Source organism: Rhinolophus ferrumequinum, chromosome 7 (genome assembly GCF_004115265.2).
Source record: "Rhinolophus ferrumequinum isolate MPI-CBG mRhiFer1 chromosome 7, mRhiFer1_v1.p, whole genome shotgun sequence".
Classification (NCBI taxonomy): domain Eukaryota; kingdom Metazoa; phylum Chordata; class Mammalia; order Chiroptera; family Rhinolophidae; genus Rhinolophus; species Rhinolophus ferrumequinum.
The window spans coordinates 10,200,882-10,215,236 of NC_046290.1; the positions used below are offsets into that span (position 1 = coordinate 10,200,882).

The 14,355-nt window shown below is 37.6% G+C and overlaps 1 non-coding gene across 1 annotated transcript; it reads right to left on the minus strand.

Annotated features, from left to right (window-relative positions):
* Window positions 1-12,761: 12,761 nt before the first annotated feature.
* LOC117025406 (U6 spliceosomal RNA) lies at window positions 12,762-12,869 on the minus strand. The gene has a single exon (XR_004423609.1). It is a non-coding gene; the product is annotated as a U6 spliceosomal RNA (small nuclear RNA).
* Window positions 12,870-14,355: the final 1,486 nt, after the last annotated feature.

Here is a 14,355-nt window from a genome sequence, read left to right on the forward strand (position 1 = left end):
AAGAATACAAACTCTTTCTCACCTTGCGTGTTGGAAGAGCCAATTTCAATATAGCTAGAGTTTCATATGGCTTATTTCTGTTTTCCAAGTTTTTCACAGGTGAATCCGCTTATTGGAAGGCATGTTAGAAGGGGGCTGAGTGCATACTGCAAAAGACAATCTGCAATGTCTGACAGGACCAGGCACAAGTATTAGGAGCAAAAGTAATTGTGGTTTAAAAGGTTAGAAACAACTGCAAAACCCACAATGACTTTTGCACCAACCTAATAGTAAGAATTAATCAGAGGAAGTAACTAGATGTCAAAGCAAAAGAGGCTCAAAAAGAGCCATTTATAGTGATTAACAAAAGAAAGATAAAATAGTAAGAAGACATTAGCGTAGTTAACATAGCATCATAATATTGAAATAAAAATGCAATAAAATGACAAGGACCTATTGATAAAAAACATTCTAGAGATGCTAAAGGCAAGAATATGAATGCTAGTTAAGGAGTGAAAGAGATAAGCATAGATGTCACATTTTATTCTGTAGGAATTACTTTAAATATATGTAATACAGTTATAATTTTTTATACTACTCCACAAATAAAATCTTAATAGGAAGTAATTCCACAAAGCGCAAATTCTATGTACCATGTACTCTGAGTAGACTACATTAGCAACAGAAATTAATAACAATCCCCACCAACTTGGAAATTTTTACGTGCCTTCTCCACTTAATATATATTATTTTAAAGACAAATTAAACCTGGAATTCATTTTAGAATATTAGAGGAGAACATTTCATTTTAAAATATACATGCAGATGTATCATGGGTGAATTCACAAAAGAAATGATAATAGATTGACCTCATTGAAATGTTATTAGGTTGGTGCAAAAGTAATGGTTGTTTTTGCAATTGTTTTTAACCTTTTAAACTGCAATTACTTTTGCACCAACCTAATAACATTGAATTGTAACCCTCAAAACCTTGATGTAGCAGATCAGCCCCACCCTAATATTTCCTCCCTTCTCACAGTAGAATTAAATAGACATGCTTTTCACCATGTAACTTTGCAGCACCTCCCACTAGAAGAGGCAGAGTGTATTTCCTTGTCTCATTGATGTGACTCATCTTTACTGTTTTATTTGAAGATAGAATGTTAGCAGATGTGAAACAAGCAGTGGTACAACCTACCAGGAGTCCTACACACAGGGAATAGGTAAGTCACTGAGAATTGGGTTTGTTTGTTATGCAGCATTATTACAGCAACAGCTGATGAATACACTTGATTAAAGGTTGGTAGGAAAAGCTGCTTGCGTGACTTGGCTTTGTCTTTCACATTTCTGTCATTTCCCTTGAGAACAAATCCCGTGTAACCACCAGTCCAAGGAGAACACAGAGACAAGTAAAGCAGATCTGAATCCAAGTGTACCCTTCTTTGAAGCTAGATCCCTGAGCTAGCACCCATTTCTTGGGGTTTTATGGTGTTCTACTTTATCAGTTATGAGTCTTTCATTGGCAAAAGTCTTAAAGTAGAGAGAGTTTGAGGAAGGCTTGATCCAGGGTACAAACAATGTTGTCAGGTCCTACCTAGTGTTTCTCGCTCCATCCCACTTTAAGCTTCAGTCCCAGGCTTGCTTTTTTTGAGTGGCAAAGGGTTGCCTTCATTTATTGAGAAATAGACCATTGAGCAGGTACCGTGTGGCTGTCAATTCTACCTTCCAAATGCAATTCCAGTAGGAATAATGTGTTTCTCTTTAAGGAACTCCAACATACTTATTATAAAACCAATCCTTTGTAGTTAGGGGAACACCCTGGTTTTATTGATGCCACATAAACCAAATGCCAGCACCTGGAACCAAAAGTGGAGTCAATGCCTCTTGAAGTGCATTGGCTGAGAGAATTGTTTTCAAAGGAAAAGGTCAGGAGTGTTTGGTGTTTTCTAGAAGGCAAATGACAACAGATCTTATGTATATCAACTTCTTAGCGTTCTTGTCTCTAGGCTTTCTCTATTTTAAATTGTCCCCCATGGGCACCCTGTCTTCATAAAACATAGACCAGGTGATATCACACTCCTGCTTAAAACTTGTATAAGTCACCATTGCAATCAGAGTATAGGCCACAGTCTGAAGGTTGAAGTTCAAAACACTTTGTGATTTGTTTCCTAACTTCTTTCCCAGTCTTGTATCCCCAGAACACACATGCAAGACTTCAGTTCAATGACAGTGGTAATTCTTCCATTCCCCCAACACACCCTGCAAGCCTCCCAGGCCCATGATCGCATTTGACATGCCATGGGTTTTTCAGGACCTCATCCAAATTCCACCTCTCCAATTGTACTTCTGCCATGGCTTGTATCACAGTCAGCCTCATGTGGTGTCAAACGTATATGTGTTCTCCAGATGGTGACTCTCTGGAGGATGAAGGTAAAATTCATCTCTCTATCCCCCAGAGTAACTTACACAGTACTTTTCGAATAGTCAATAAATGTTTGTTGAAATGTTGAGTTGTGAAATTACCTAGCCTCAGGCTCAACAGCAGAAGTTGGGATTGGCATAAAGTTCAGTATTTTCAGCATGTAATCTCTTTAGGCCCCTACAGGTGACCGAATTCTGACAAGCTGCTGGACAGGAAAGGTGATTTAAATTACATATCTAAAGGAAGGTGTAATTTAGCCCATATGGTGGGATAAAATAAGCAGACAGTCAGAAACTTCGCACAAATAAGAAAGAGGCCGAGTCAGCTACAGGGGCCCAAGTGAAATGCTTTCAAAACATATTGCCTACCATTTGGGGAGTGTCTCTAGGATTACTAGAGGAAGGGTTCCTGGGCCGTTTAGAACTCAATTAATTGGTGGCTGGACTCTGAGGAAGGAATGCTGGAGGTTTCCTACATTGCAAGAATGCCTTTATTTACACAAAGTTCTAACATCTCAGAGGATACCTCTGAATATATTGTGAAGGGAGAATGAAATTAACAAAAAATTTTTGTATTGAGTTGTACCTAAAATGCTTGTCTTTTCTCTTGTATCATTTTCATGTGCACAGTGTAACTGAAGAGCCATCACAATTAGTGTAGGGTGGTTAGAAAAGGAATATGCCCTGATCGTGAGGTCACATACAAGGAGAGGGAAATCACCTTTTGAAGTGGAAACAGCATTGGATCGAAGGCCCTGGTACGTGGTCTGTTGTTGATTACTAAGACTAACGAGCTCCGCGGCCCTGAAAGCATCCATTAAATGGAGTCTTGCAACATAATCTGAGAGAACAGACCACAGTGAAAGTTATCTTTAAAGTCACGCCTAACTTTTCTTGATGACGTGATTCTATATTTGATAAGATGTTACAGGTAAGATATATGAAATACCAGAAACGGAGTGGGTAGGTGGATTTAAAGAGTACAGTGTCAACTATACTCTTTAAATATCTTGCATCTTAAAGGCTCAGAAATTCCTATTGTCTTGAGGGAGGGAACAAAAAAGAATATACTGGGGGTGCCCCAAAAATGTATACATGTTGACTTGTATTCATCTTTTGCTATTGTTATAAATTGAGTATTACAATTTTAATACAATTTGTTCCTTTCTTAAAGTGTGTATACATTTTTTTTTTGGGGGGGGACCCCCTGTATACAGTTCTGATTTTTAGAAGTAAAATTCTTTCCTTGTTTTATCAGCCTTCAGTGATCATGTCAAGAGGCCTACTTTAACAGTCCTGACAGGAGGTACATTTTATTAGATACGGCAGGGGTGATATGAGAGGTGACAAATTTTGAGTATGTCTTAGAAATGGAGCAATATGATTTATTAAATTATGGGATGTGGAATGTTTGGGAACCAGAAAGACCAAGGTGAATTCCTAGACGTTAAGGCTGAAACAACGAAGTTGACGGTGGTGTTATTTATTAATATGGGCAAAGGTTAGGGCACAGGAAGATTTTGGACAAATAAAGTTTGAGATCTCTTTTGTACATTCAAGTGGAGAGCCTGAGTGAACAGCTGAATATGCACGTCTGGGAATGTGCTTAGAGAAGAATGTGTCTCAAGGAGGGAAGGGCCAATAATGTCCAATTTTGCAGAGATTTCAGTATGATGAGTACAGACAATTTAATACATTTCCCATTTGAAAATTGTGGTCATAAATTTGAAGTAATCTAGTCAGTTTGATTTCGTCACTTTTTCATCTATATTTACCTGCTCAGATACAGGTGCCAAGTGAAAGAATAGCAGTTTTAAATAGGTTTGTGGTCTGCTACATGAGTACATTAAAGGGAGAGAAGTACAAAGGAGTTTTTGCAAGAGCGGTTTTAATTTGAGAACATGCTGAATGTGCAAAGAGAAGAACAATAAGCGTCTTGATGGGTAATGAAAAAGGAGATTTCTCTGGATTGAAGTGCTTGATAAGGTTGAATGTTTTTGTGATATGTCAAGGTATGAGTTAGTGGTGTCCTTCATAAGATCTGTTTGAATGAAATGTTGGGGGAAGAAAGTCTGAATGGAGTGAAAAGTGAGTGGAAGAAAGAATGGAATCTGAAGAAGGGGAGACAGAAAGCACAGACAATCATTTTGAAGATCTTTCCTATTAACGGATACAGAAAAACAGAACATCAAGTAAAGGGAGATGTGAGTCAAGGGAAGATTTTAAAATATTTACCTGTTGATGGGAATGATCGAGTGGAGAAGATAAAATTGGTGAATGAGATGAGGGAGGGTATAATCACAGAGGTCGTTATGAAAGGAAATTAGGTCTACTGCCCCAGTTGGCTTTAGAATAAACGCACTAAAAATTCACCCCATTGAACAGGGTGGAAGTTGGCATAAATGGATGCAGAGACATATGTTGGTAAATGTGGTTCTGAAAGATGAAGAAGAATTCTTTTGATTGCTTCCATTTTGTACATGAAATAAAAACCATGGCCATCAGATGGGAGTGGGGACAATGGTGGGGGTCCGAGGAAAAAAATGAGAAACTATGAAAATTTTCCAGAATATGTAAGAGAAAATTGACTAAAGAAATGTATCAGATTATCTCATAGTCCCCATTTGAGATTTGCCGTGATAAATTTCAAGCATGTCCAGAAAATTTGATTGTTATTTTGTCCATCAATATTAAACCACTCAGCCAGGTATATAGATGAGGTATTACAGAATTGTGCACCTGAAACCTATGTAACTTTACTGACATTTGTCACCCCAATAAACTTTAATTAAAAAAATATTAAACCACTCAGATACAAATGCTAAGTAAAAGGATAGGAGGCTTAAATAGGCTTGGGTTGTCCTATAAGAGCTTGTTGAAGGAAGAGAGAAAGAAAGGACTTTTTGCAATAGTGTGGTTGTTATTTGAGAATCTGCTAATAATGAGAGAAGCAAAACCATAAAGGTCCTGATGGGTAAAGAAAGCATGAAAGGTCTATGGATTGAAGCAGTTGATAATATGGAATATTTGTATGATAGGAATGCCAGAACGAGTGAAGATGAGGAAGAAATAAGACAGGGGATATTTATAACAGAGCTTTCAGAGATGGAGCAGCCTCAGAAATAAAAAAGATCTAGGATAGTGGTTTCCAAAAGTTTTGACTATATCTACCACTATAAGTTGAATTTGTCCCCCAAAATATATGTTGAAGTCCTAAATTCTGGTGCCTTATAATATGATCTTATTTGGGAATAGAGTCACTACAGATCTGTTTAGTTAAGATGAGGTCATATTGGAGTAGGACCTTTAATCCAAGGTGATCGATATCTTTATAAGAAGAGGAGACACAGATACAGGAGGCAGGAGTGCCATGTCATGATAAAGGCACATATTGAAGTGTTGCAGGTGCAAGCCAAGGAATGGCATGGATTGCCAGCAAATCCCCAGAATCCAGGAAGAGGCAAGGAAGGGTTTTCCCCTGTAGTCTTCAGAAAGAGCATAGCCCTACCAACACCTGATTTGCAACTTCTGTCCTCCAGAACTGTGAGACAATAAATTTCTGTTGTTTCAAGCCACTCAGTTTGTAATACTTTATTATGATAGCCCTAGTAAGCTAATACATATACCTCCAAATGTTAAACATGAATCTCCCTGAAAGATATTTATGTATTTGAAAAGTATATACATTTATAATCATATTTGTGTGTCATGTAACTTATAACACATCAGCCAAACTAGAAATGTTTGCTTTCGTTATACTTTTGATTAAACTGTTGTGACTTTCAGAAAAATCTCATCTTAACACTTATGATACAGTAATTCGAAGGACCTATTTTAAATTCAGTTCATGATGTTACTTAGTTTTAAAGACTGACATATCTTAAAACATACTTTATAAATATAAGGGACAAAATTTATGACCAGAAATCTCAGGTAGACATTATCAGAAAATTTGGCTACACTTTGCCAGTCAACTATTGGCTGATATTTTTCAGTCCACCTCCAATTTTATAATTTGTTGTTGCTGTTTAGCTAGCAAATAGTCATCTTTCAAGTGTCAGTCATGTATTGTCAATGTAATAAAAAAGTGTTACATTTTTATCAAGTAGTTTTGAAACTCTCTAAAATTCTTGGGGTGATTTTTAGGTAGCTTAAAAGTTTTGTTTATATTTTCAATGTACAAATATGACAGTCTTTATAAGTGACACCAATACATCATTTTTGTTTGGCAACAAAAGCACAACACAAAGGTCATTTTTTCAAACATCTATTTTCAAAGTTACTTCTTCACTAGTCAAAGTAGCAGCTCATGGAGGTTAGATAAACAATGGAGTCTGAGCTTGTGTCAACCTCAGAGTTCCCCAGGACTCCTTCATCCCCACTGAGTTTAGGGAGTCCAGTTTGAGGACAGCAATTCCTGCTGTATTTTTGGCATATAGAAAATAAAAGCCAGAGAGCTTTTCAAAGGTGCCAAGGCTCCCCAAACAAATATGTATCTCACAGTCTTGATAAAGGGAATGTCCCCTGGACTTCTCAGGGGACATATTTAGGGGACCCATAAACAGACCTTACATTATAAATCCACTCTAGTATTCTATCTCTTCAATATAAGGGTTGCATTTAACAAATTGTTCAGTGGGACCCTGAGTCCATTCTGTGGTTATTTCCCCAGTTCTAGGATGCAAAATTGAAATAAGCACAGTCAACAACTGACAGAATTCCCATTTGGGTTCTTTGATCTCTGGAGTAATGACTGTTATGGTAGGAACGGCCAACAGGAAGCATCTGGAACTGCTTCTATCCAATTTAAAAATAAAGCAGAAGAGATAATACACTTCTGGAGGCATTGCAGAGATTAGTGCCACCATCAAGGGCTTGAAAGATTCAAGAGTGGTAATTATTACCATAGTCCCATTCAGCTCATTTATTTGGGTGGTAAGGAAGACAGCTGGATCTTGGAAGATGACAGTGGGTTATTGTAAACTTAACCAGACATTGACTCCAACTGCAGCTCTGTTCCTGTTCCAATTTTACTTTAGGTCAGGGTTTCTCTAACTTGGCACTGTTGACAAATTGGACCCGGTAATTCTTTGTTGTGAGGGCATGTTCTGTACATTGTAGGATGTTTAGCAGCATCCTTGGCCTACGCACTAGATGCTAGTAGCATCCACCACTCCACTTGTGACAGCCAAAATGTCTCCAGAAATTGCCAGTGTCTGCTGGTTGCCCAGCCCCCACTACCACTACAATGATAACCACTGTTCTAAAACTAATCAACACATCTCCTGGTATCTGTTGTGCAGTTATTGATCTGGAAAATGTTCTTTCTTCTCTACATCTCTCAGTAAAGGTCATCAGAAGCAGTTTTTGCTCACGTGACACAGTCAGCAATACCGTGACACTGTCCAAGCTCCAAAGCCATCAACCCTCCAGCCTTATGTCGTAGTTCAGTTCACAGAGCTGTAAATAACCTCTGCGTCCCGCACTTCATACGGAGCCGTTACTTGGATGATATCATGCTGATTGAATCTACAGAGCCGGATGCAAAAATTGCTCTTGGTAAAATTCATGTTTGTCTGAGTGTAAGGAAAAAAATCCCATAAAAACGCCTTGGTCTGCCACCTCAGTGGAATTTCTTGGAATCCAGCAGTCCTGGGAATATCTTAACTTTTTTGAGGTGAATAGATCAAATGTGAGGAACAAATGAAACAATGTACAGTAAATGTACCGGCACATTGTACATATTAATGGGTATTTATTACAACCCTGTCATTTTAAAATTCCTAAAACTTGTTCTTGAATACCTCTGGATCAAGAAAAAATAATGGTGAATAAATGCCACTGCATTATAAAATTGATGATTATAAATTAAAGAAGTAAAAACCTAGACTTACTGGGTGATCACTTTGTAAGTTATATAGATGTCTAATTATTATGTTGTACACCTGAAATTAATGTACTATTGTATGTCAACTGTAATTGAAAAATTTTAAAAATATTAAAAAATAATAAAGAAAAGCCAAACACCTGACTTTAAATTTCTTTATTTTTTTCACTAATAGTGTTCCATTGTAATACGAAAAGTTGACATTTTTGCAAAATTATTTGTTCCACAGTAATAATTGTATTTTTTATTAGTTTCAGGTGTATATAGCAATATAATAATTAGACATTTATACCCCTCACGAAGTGATAACCCCCCCAAATCTACTACCCCTCTGACATTGTATATAACTATTACAATACCATTGACTATATTCCCTATGCTGTACTCCACATCCCGTAACTATATATATATATAGGTATATATACATTTAATTATAGTTGACCTTCAATATTATTTAACTTCAGCTTCAGGTGTACAGTGCAGGGGTCAGGCATCTACACAGTCCATGAAGTGATCTCCCTTGTAAGTCCAGTGCCCATTTGACACCCCACATAATCTTTACAACATTATTGATTATATTCCCCATATTGTATTTCATATCCCCTTGACTACATTATGCTACTAATTTGTACTTTCTAATCCCTTCCTCTTATCCCTCATCCCACCCCACTCTCATCTAGTAACCATCAAAAAAAACAACAACCAACAACAACAACTAATAATTGTAATTTTTACTACTGTTCTTTGGATACAATGTAATTACACAGCACTCTGTATTTTCCAAAGGGCTGTAATGTCCTCTACGTCCATACATTTCTTGACTCTATCTTCAACACTTTGACATAGGTAAGTCCATATCTTATGAACTCCATTTTCTTAAGGGGGAAACGGACACGCTATTAAATCAATGACTGACCAAAGATGACTCAAGAATAGAATAACTTAAGTACTGTTATTTTTTTTAAAGAAATTTATTAAAATATAGCTAACACACAATATTATATTAGTTTCAGGTGTACATCATAGTTATTCAACACTTGGCACTGCACAGAGTTATTACCACATTATTGATTATATTCCCTATGCTAAAGAAGTGATCACCATGGTACGTCCAGCAACCATCTGACACCGTACCACGCTATCACAATACAAGGTGTGATAAATATGGTGAATGTTTAAATAAAAATTTATTACAATAAAAGCTACATTGCTGTTAATCCCCCTCAAAATACTCCTCCTCGTTTTGAACACACTTATCCCATCATTCTTGCCACTTTCTGAAGTAGTTCTGGAAGTCCTGTTTCGTGAGTGTCTTTAGATGCACTGCTGTGGCTACCTTGATGACCTGAATTGATTAAAAATGTTTACATTTCATGGTCATTTTTGACTTTGGGGAAGATCCAGGAGTCCCATGGTGCCAGATTCAGTGAATAAGGTGGATAAGGACACACGGTAGTGCTTTTATTAGACAGAAATTGCTGTACCAGAAGCGATGTGTGACATGGAGCGTTGTCATGATAGAGGATGATTGATAGCACACTTTAAAACACACCTTCTCTCAACAATAGCGTACAGCCAACTGACTGCACCAAACAAGTTGATACTTGTCACACCCTGTTACTAAGGTTCAACGCACGGCTTCTTATATTGAAGATCCCTCCATTCCAATTAGAAGGTCCTCGGCAGCAGCATTTACCGTATATTTTGATCACACCCGACTCCTTCTCCTGTGTTGTATATTACACCCACAGACTTATTTGTTTTATATGTGGAACTTTGAACGTTTTATTCTCCTTTATCTTCCCCCCCCCTTTTCAATTTCTCAATTACAGTTGACAGTCAATATTAGATTATATTAATTTCAGGTGTACAGCATAGTGGTTGGACATTTAAGTAATTTAAGAGTGATCCCCTGACTAGTCTAGTATACACATGCACTATACATAGTTATCACCATATTATTGATTATTTTCCCGATGATTTATTTTACATCCTCATGACTATTTTATAACTACAATTTGTATCTTTTAATCCCTTCACCTTTTTCACCCTACCTCTACATCCCCTCCCATCTATCACCCCAATAGATCTAGTACCCATCTGACACCATACATAATTATTACAATGTTATTGACTATATTCCTTATGTTATGTCCTACATCCCCATAACTTCTGTGTAACAACCAATTTGTGCTTCTTAATCTCTTCCCTTTTTTACCCACTCCCAACCCCTCTCCCATCTGGCAACCATCAAAATGTTCTCTGTGTCTATGAGTTTTTTTCTGTTTCATCTGTTTGTTTATTTTGTTCTTTAGATTCCACTTAAAAGTGAAATCATATGACATCTGTCTTTCTTTGTCTAACTTACTATGCATACACTCAACACAGTAAGTACCCTCTAGGTCCTTCCATGTTGTCACAGATGGCAAGATTTCATTCTTTTTTATGACTGAGTAATATTCCATTATATACATGCACCACCTCTTCTTTATCCATTCATCCATTCAGGGACACCCTGGTTGCCTTCGTACATGTCTTGCCTACTGTAAACAATGCTGCAGTGAACATATGGATGAACACATCCCCTTGAAGTAGCATTTTGGGTTTCTTCAGATAAATATCCGGAAGTGGGATTACTAGGTCCTTCTTTGTCTCTTGTTATAGTCTTTCTTTTGAATATTTTGTCTGGTGTGTGTATTGCTACCCCAGCTTTTTTGTTTGTTTCCATTTTCATGAGATATCTTTTCCCATCCATGTACTTTCAGTCTGTGTGTGTCTTTTGATCTGAAGTGAGTCTCTTATAACCAGCATATATAAGGGTATTGTTTTTTTTATACATTCAGCCCCTCTATCTTTTGACTGGAGCACTTAATCTATATACATTGAAAGTAATTGTTGATAGGTATGTAGTTATTGCCATTTTATCATTCGTATTTCTTTTTTTTGGTCTTTTTTCTCTTTTTTTGACTTAAAGAAATCCCTCTAACATTCTTTGTAATACTGCTTTGGTGGTAATGAATTCCTTTAGCTTTTTCTTGTCTGGGAAGCTCATTAATTGTCCTTCAATTCTAAATGATAGCTTTGCTGGATAGAGTAATCTTGGTTGTAGGTTCTTGCTTTTGATTACTTTAAATATTTCCTGCCAATCCCTTCTAGCCTGCAAACTTTCTGTTGAGAAATCAGCTGACAGCTTTATGGGAGCTCCCTTGTAGGTAACTAACTGCTTTTCTCTTGCTGCTTTTAGGATTCTCTCTTTGTCTTTAACCTTTGCCATTTTAATTATGATGTACTTGGTGTTGGCCTGTTTGGGTTCATCTTGTTTGGGACTCTCTACACGTCCTGGGCTTGTATATCTATTTTCTTCACCTGGTTAGGGAAGTTTTCTGTCATTGTTTCTTCTAATAGGTTTTCAATTCCTTGCTCTCTCTCTTCTCCTGGCACCCCTATAATGTGAATGCTGGTATGCTTGGTGTTGTCCCACAGCCCCCTTAAATTCTCCTCATTTTTTTTTTTTTCCTTTGGATTCTTTTTGCTGTTCTGATTGGGGAATTTTATGCTTCCTTATCTTCTAAATCTCTTATTCAGTCCTTGGCTTCATCTAATATACTATTGATTTCTTCTAATGTATTCTTTATTTCTGACTGGCTCTTTTTTATGTTTTCTATCTCTATTTTTATGTTTCCTATCTCTTTGTTGAAGTGCTCCCTGAAATCAGTGAGCATCCTTATATAAACCAGTGTTTGGAACCCTGCATCTGTTCGATTGCTTATCTCTATTTTGTTTCGTTCTTTTTCTTGAGCCAGAGGTACAGGACATGCTCAAGCCAGATGCTGCTTGTCTGCTTGTCCTGGTTTGAGAGACCCCCATAAAGTCTGCAGCATGAGCCAAGGCAGGTGGTTTGTACAAAAAAACCACTGGAAGTGGCTTGGGTGTGTTTGAAAGTTGGGTGAGGCAGGGTCTCAGAATCACCAGGGTGTGGCAAATGAATGGTGTTAGCTAGCTTGATGGAGACTCAGATATGGTGGCTGACTGCATCTGAATGCCAGGAAGTGGGAGGGCTCAAGAAAGAAAACATGGCTTATGTCATCTCTTCTGTTCAGGAGAAATCTGCCCCTCCTGCTCTCATCCTGAGGCCAGACAACTCAGTTCCACTCCCACCCCACCTTGTATGTCCCTGTTTCCTCTCCAATTTCTGCCCCAGCACTGGAGCTCTGAGCCAGGGATTCTGTTGGTAAGTTCGTGCACGGTCCCTTTGAAAGGAGCACCTGGAAATCTAACTGCCCTCTGTCTCAGCCACAATCTCTGCTGGTTGGGGCCAGCCCATTTTACATCTCTGCCCCTCCTACCAGTCTTGAGGTGGCTTCTTCTGTATGTCCATAGTTGTAGGGTTTGGTTCATCAAGATTTCAGGCTATTCTCAATGATGGTTGTTTTGCAGTTAGAGGAAGTTTTGTGTGTTGTTTTTGTTTTTCTTTTAAATATTGGAATGCTTCATGAATTTGCATGTCATCTTTTGCACAGGGGCCATGCTAATCTTCTCTGTATCATTCCAATTTTAGTGTATATGCTGCCAAAGCAAGCACTAGTTGGAGGTAGTTTTAATGTGGTCTTAAGAAGAGATAAGCACAGCGTTTACCTACTCCACCATCTTGACCAGAACTTCTAAGTACTCTTTCTGATTCCATGCTATGGAGCCAATATCTATTTACAAATCAGCTGGTAGATGTTTGCAGTTGTAGATCTGAGTGCCATGTTTTGTTAATTCTTTTAAGTTGTGTTCACCTGGCACTATTCTGCTTATTTTGGAGAATAGAACTTGTTTTGTTAAGGTTTCTTTAGACACAACACAGAGATGACAGGTTTGCCGTTTGGACTGAAAATGGAAACTTTGGATGCGTAAAATTTATTTACTCTTGGCAAACCACAGCTTCCTGTTATTTGACCTTTTTTATAAGAATGGCTTTTTAAAAAAGGAATGTATTTTTAAACATTTACTCTAAAAAACCTTCTTGGACATTAGATAACTATGAAATAAACCAAATTTTAATGATTGAAGTGTAAATGAATCAAAAACACATGGATAAAATTTTCTTTAAAACACACATGGGTTTAAAAAAAATAAATTGCTCAGGGCCAAATACATCTGGAAATTTATTGAAACTCAACCAGTTGGAAAGTAGTTTGTGACCTTCAGCAGACTGTTATCATAGCTCAATTGTAAACTCCTTTTTGCATGTAACCAGTGGAACCTAAGTCAAGGGGAAGTTTATAGGAAGGAGAGGTAGGGTGTACTGAAATGATGACCACTTGACCAAAATACCCTTTGGGGTGATTCATTCCAGAGCCTGAAATTTCATCATTATAAGAACTCTTTTTATTTGCAAAAGAGATTTAAAACCTGGAAAAGCTAGATGCAATCTAAAATGTGAATAATATTGGGAAATAATAATTAGAAATTAATATTTAAATAGCCCTTTATAATTAATAAACACTTTTACACATATAAGCACTCAAATGATAATTTTACCATAGATAATAGGTGTTCATTTTCTTTCTGAAGCTCAGAAAGGGAAGTGATTTACCCAAGACACCCAGTGGTCAACCTGAGACCAGAACCAAGATCTTTTCTGCCTAATACTTCTCTTTAGTACCCAACACTCCCTCTTAGATGGCGTGCATGTGTTTACATTCATCAACCCCACAGTTGGACTAAGGAGTAAAACAGTAAAAGAGGACATGGAGACAGCAAACAATGGCCACTCTTTCCCCAAGCTTGTCTAGGAGGGAAAGGTGAGAGACAGGGATATGGTTTGAGTCTTTTTTTATATGCTGAGATGGGTGACCATCAGAAGATAGAGTTTGAAGATTCAGTAGAGAATGGGGAAAACTAATGGAACAAAATCCCTGGGGAAGCAGATAGGGATGGGATCCAGAGAGAAGACTGAGGAATGGCCATGCCTTACCCTGAACAAACAGAGCAGGAGTGTGGGTATATGCAGATCCATGGACTTTGATAAGCTAGGTGAGGAGGGGCTTGAGGGAGATCCTGGCTCTACTGAGCCTCTATTG